Genomic DNA, 6000 nt, shown 5'->3' with positions numbered 1-6000 from the left:
TTGGGGTGGAGCAGGCACCATTTGCTGGTCCCGTTACCTGCTCCCTAAGGTACCAGATAAGGAGCCTGCTCTCCCATCTCTGTTTCAGTCAAGGGCTGGTCTAGTGGGGCTGACAAGCTGAGGAAAGAGCAGTGATTTCTTCCTCCGCCCCTCCAATTCAGCAGCTCCGATTCCCAGTCCCAGAGGCTCTGAGTAGGAAGGTGGCAAATTTACATATGTCTTGCAGGAAAACTGCACTTTAAATCACAGGTGATCCCTGTTGACAATTCCACTTGACTTTCAGAGCAAGAACCAGGAGACAGTAATAGAGAAGGGTGTCTGATGAGAAAATTAGCGGAGCACCACTCTTACCCTCCCCCAGGCCCTGTGAACTGCTATGAGCAGTTCTTACCTATTTACCCTTAATGAAGCTCCTTTTAATGAAGTATTTCTTGTGCTGTCTTCCTGTTCCTGCCTCTCCTTGTGGAGCTGAGAATCCCATGATAAAACAGGTAGAGAAAAGGTTCTGGCCTGATCCTCCCTCTTCTGTCCCTTGGGGACACCCAGGTGATGTGTTACGAAGCCCTGGAGCTGCCATCCCTCCCACCAGCAGCAGCACACTGCAGGAGCCCACAGGGAGGAATGGAAAGGCTGTTGTAGTCTTAGGATGGAATTTCAGGCATCACACTGCTGTGGGGAGGAATTGCTCTCCATACCTATAGTGGCAGCCATTCAGCTGAGGGACAGCTGGTGGTCTGGGAACTGGAGCAGCAAAGATCCCAGAAGCCCAGAATAAGCTGAGCTGGAAGGGACCCTCAAGGATCATTGAATACAGCTCCTGGCCCTCACAGCACCTTCCCCAGGAGTCACGCCATGTGCCTGGGAGTATCACTGCTAGGAGGTGGCTTCTGCTTTTCCCATTCCCTCTTCGGTCTCCTTGTGAAAGTCATGCTGTGTTCTACAGAGAGTCTTCAGTGAGGTACTGGTAATGTCTGCATTTCTGTTCTCACTAATGTCATTAACATTGTGTACCCAGCTTGTGCCATGGATAAGACTGTGATCAGAATACAATTACTGCAGAGTGATGTTCCCCATCATGCTAACAGAAATGACGATTGAGGAAAATTCTTATCGTGACTTGGGAATGTTAATTTCTGAACATCTATGGCTGAATGCACCAGTAAATAACAGTATTTTTAAAGGTCAGAGTAATGAGGATATACAGAGTCTACTTATCATTACCAAATGTTTTCTGTGGGGACTGTTACATAATTTGTGAACAATAAACAAAAATCTGATTTGGTGTTTTCTGCAAAGACCAGAGGAATTCTGATCCTAAGTCTGGGAAGGGGCAGCCTGCCAGCAACCAGGCAAGGATGCTGCCTTATTTACAGCTGACAAATGGGAAAATCAATAAAAATCCTTCAGATGGGCATTGTCCAAATTCATTTCACTGCGGCCCCAAAGCAGCTTATGCAATCCATATAAAGTGACTGATACACCCAGGCCACAAAACTGTTTTACCATTAAAATCCAAAGCCTTGGCAAAACATGTCCTTCCAAGATAGTGAAGAAGCTCCTCCACAGACCAACATTTCTTCTGCTGTGAAAGAGCCCTCTGAAATCTGCTACTACATGACATGAAATGATGGTTATTGGATGGTAGGAGCAAAGGGTTTTTCCTGTCTGTGAACTGGGGAAAGGCTGGTGTGCTTGGTTGCTCTGCAGAGCAGCAGAGTGGGCACAGGTTTGGCACTCTGCACCCCTGCAGACTTGCCCAAGTCGAGCTCAGGGTCCCGACAAGGCTTTAACCCCGGGATTGTTCCTCCTGACCGAGGCCTGTCAGGCCGGCACTGAGCTGGGCAGGTATCCCAGCTCAGGCCAAATGAGGAGCTGAGGGAGGCAAAGGCAGGGATTTTATTCCTGCCTGATGTGATGCCTTAAGCAACACCATTCCTCTGGAGGTGGGGGAATGCAACAATGTGCCAAAGCCAACTTCAGAGTTTATTGCATTTTCCTCTGTACAGGACAAGGGGGCTTGGGGTGCTGTTTGGAGCCGTCCACCTCACACCTCATGAGCCTTAAGGAGCTTTCCTGTTCGCTGCTCCTCACTGCAGAGAAACCAGCACGTTCCTGCCCACTTTGTGTCCTGGTCTGTCACAGATACAGCCTCTCATCAGGGGCCTTTGCTCTTGAAGCTGTGGAGGTTTTCCCTTTGTAAAAGCCGTCAAGTGTCCAAATCCTGTTGCAGGGGAAGGAGGGAGGGAACAGAGAGCAAAAAGCTCTCTAGATAATACCAACCACAACATAATCATTTCTGAAGGGGCATGGAAATGTTAGCTTTCTGTTTCACTTTTGACAAATATCAGAGAACAGTAAAGCGGGACAAGTCTTCAACACCTACGTTGGCTTTGGGTCATGGCAGCTGTTTGTGCCTGCTGCTCTCTGGTTCCAGCCGAGCTGGGCCTGCTCTGGCCCTGCCCTGCCAAGGCTTTGGGCTCAGCTGCCTCCATCTCTTTGTGGAGCAGGGCTTTGCCACCTGGGGATACCCATGCAGGGAGTTTGCAAAAGGCAGCCAGGGAAAGACAATCTCATTATGATTAGGCTTGAATGCCCTCTGCAGCTGCCATCTGCAACTCCCAGGAAAAAGCACGAGCAGTTTACTAGATCAAAACGGTGAAACCCTGAGATGCCTCAGGCCAGCAGATGGTCCCCGGCAGAGGAAGCCAGGTGTGGTGGCACCAGCGTCTCTGTGCCAGTCTTCACTCAGCCCTGCCATACACCTCAGGCACTGTATGAATTTTCTCACAGTGATGGTCCAGCTCCTGGCCAGCCAACATGGTCCTGCAGCCAAGAAGAACTTCCAGGATGTGGCCAGGTGTAGGATTCCTTAGTTTACAGCTTTCCCACCTGAAACACAGGTTTAACTACAATTTACCTCACAGTGCATTAAAAAAAAAAATAGAAAGTTCTATTCCATCCTGCCTAGAGAAGAATTTCTAGGGTTATAGAATTTAGAGCTCAAAGTTTTACAATCCCAACAAGATAAGGCAGTATAACAGCCTCCACACTTTATGGTGTAAGCTTATGAAGAGGTCAAAATGGCTTAGTATGAGGGTCAGTTTTACTCAAAATCCCTGTTTGAGGAGGGGAAATAACATCCTAAATCTTCATAGCTGGCTTCAACATAACTATTACATTATAGGGCATATATATTACATGGCATTGGATTGTTTGGTTTTCTCTCCCAGCCACAGTGGTTTTTGTGTCCAGTGAGACAACAAAATGAATCCCAAAAAGAAATGGTGCCTCTGAGCAGGCCTCTGGCCAGCTGGTGCCATTGCACATCCTGTGCCTTTGCAGGGACAACTGAGGAGCTATCATTGCTCTGGGACGTGACAAGGGGCTGTGCACAGGCAGCATCACTGTCCTGGTGTCTGTGTGATGTAGAGTGGTGAAAATAGCCAGTTCAGAACAGCCTTAAAAGCACCTTAATAAGAAACTACATACAGCTTTGCAGCAACCTCCTGGAAGGCTCCCATGCCTTGACTGATGACTACAGGAATCTACTGGGAAATTTTCATCTTGAGCCATTGTGTGTTGCAAATTTGTGGAAAACTTGGGAAAGCAAGCTATTAGCAATGACATAAAAGCAAGCAAGGAATTGTTCAGAGGAGCAATAAATAAATGTTTCATAAAATGAGTCACAGGAGTAGGAGTCTAGGTGATTTTACTGGGTGGAGATATCAGTCCCAGAATAATTTTTTCACCATGGAAGTATTTCAGTGCCCCGGTGCTCTCACACGAACTGCAACCCCATCACAGATTGCAGGTACAAAGCCCTCTTGCTAGGCTACAGGTTTATTTGGTGTGCACATAGTGTTTGTGACTGACCTGCTCTGTGGACGCTTCATGCCACCACAACATTGATTGTCAAGCAAGCTGGAAAGGGTACTCCCATTGTTTCAGCCTTGACAGCAGAAAGAAGGGCTCAATGGGTGCAAAGTCCGAAATTCCTCAGGTTAGGGGCTGTCCAGAAGCTTCTCTGTGGATTTCACAGCATCTTAATGGCTTTACATATAACCTTCAGAAATGTTTTTTTTTGAGCATCTGGAAACTCAGGGCAGGCTGAGCTACACCAGCCCCCGGGGCTGCAGGAGTCACAAGCAGCAGGGCCAGGAGCCAGCTCTTATCTTGCTCATCATTCCAGTAATTGCCATGCCTTGTGTTGTCCTCAGAAATTAGGAGAAAACGCTGTTCACAGTGCCTTCCTTGCTCCCTCAGTGCCCCTTGCTGGGTACTGTGAGGTTTCCTTCAAATATGGTTTAGCAGCAGGCAGCTTGCTCTTAAATAAAACCAGGCAGCTGCCATGACTCTGCACAGTAGTGTCCCTGGGCATCCAGCTAAAGCACAGACAGGGAGTGAGCTGAGCCCCTCTGCAGGGATGGGCACTGGAGGGCAGGGTGAGAGGGAGCACTGCTGCTCCCTCAGTGCCACCAGGAGCCCTTTTCAATCCAGCTCCAAGGGGCAGCCTGCAAGGGGCTGGGGGGCTCAGAGCATCCAAAGGTGCCAGTGTGGAGGAGTCTGTGGAGCACAGCCCAGCGAGCAAGGTGGTTTTGTGCTCCTCTTCCTTCTATATTCTATATTCTATATTCTTCCTTCTATATTCTATATTCTTCCTTCTATATTGTAACTACATTGAGCAATTCAGCTTTTGACAAACGAAATCTAGGAAAATGACAGGGCTTTCTCCGACCTCCCTGGTGTTCTGTTGTTCAGGCAATGAAGATGAGAAAGGATGAGCAAGGGACAAGAACAGTCCCTGCTCCTTTTAAAGTGAGTGACAAAGGTCCCCCATTGCTGGAGGTGTGACTTCCTCTCCACAGCAAGCCTTGAGTCCTGCACATAATCCTGATGTGTCTGGCAGCACTTGGGTTCCTAGGAAATAGAAATGGAAATATGGATATGTGCCACACACACAGAGCTGAATATGTTTGGCTCTCATTACGTTGGTATGAAACACAATCTGACAGAAAGCATAGGTGCCAAACCTGTGCTGTAAGGGGCCACAGAAGAGACACATATAAATATATATGCAAATGAATGCAGGTCTTTTCCCCCAACAAGCACCCATTGAGATGGACTGGGGTTTGGCCATCTAGAAGCTTTTCCCAAGTCAGCACTTGCCAGGAGAGTTCCTGAGAGTGGACAGGACCTCCAAGCTACCTACTTGTTCCTGGAGGTTATGAAAGTGGTCTTTGAGCAATGTAAAGCATTTGTGTGGTCACAGCCAGCAAAGCTTTGCTCAGTGGTTAAATAGCAGATGTCAGCCTCCAAAACTGCCAGATCGGCAACTGTCAAGACTACTAACTATCATAAACCGTAAAATCCACAGATGGCCTTTTCCAGAGCAACTAAATATTCACTTTGTGTTCATCTCAAAGACTGGGAACTGAATTTTCTAGCCTTCATCCCCCTTCAGTGTCTCCCAGGCAGATACTGTCAGCCAAAATGAGGGTGAGCTCCGGGGAGCCTTGTTTGCAGATGGATGTGGGAGAGGAACATGCTTTAGCAGCAATCTGACCTCCTGGTTTTCCAATAGCTAGAGAGCTTATTTGGGGGCCCATAAGGAGATGGTGTTGGTCAGATTTCCACCCTAACCCTAATTTTTAGTCTGGCAAGTTAATAGTTTTAAAGACAAAACTTGGTCATTACTTTACAAGAGGTATCAACAGATTCAGGCAGGCCTCATAAGGACACCAGACTTTTGCCAGGTGTGAGCTCCTTTTTCCACTCCGTGAATGTCTTGCTGTCTTGCCCCAAATCAGAAGTGTGTGACATTGGGTCTGTGAGGCTGCAGATTTGACCAAGAGTGAATTGATTCTGTTTGCAGCTCATCTAGAGCTCCTCACCATCAGTTCTGCCTTAGACAAAGTCTAGGACTTGCACTAACCCATTTTTCTGTTCTTGTCTCTGTAAGGCACTCAGGGCTCCTCAATACTGATGCGGCTGCATGATAAC

The sequence above is a fragment of the Zonotrichia albicollis genome, chromosome 3, assembly GCF_047830755.1.
Source record: "Zonotrichia albicollis isolate bZonAlb1 chromosome 3, bZonAlb1.hap1, whole genome shotgun sequence".
Classification (NCBI taxonomy): domain Eukaryota; kingdom Metazoa; phylum Chordata; class Aves; order Passeriformes; family Passerellidae; genus Zonotrichia; species Zonotrichia albicollis.
The sequence above is the reverse complement of the archived record's forward strand: the minus strand, read 5'-3'. Positions refer to the sequence as shown.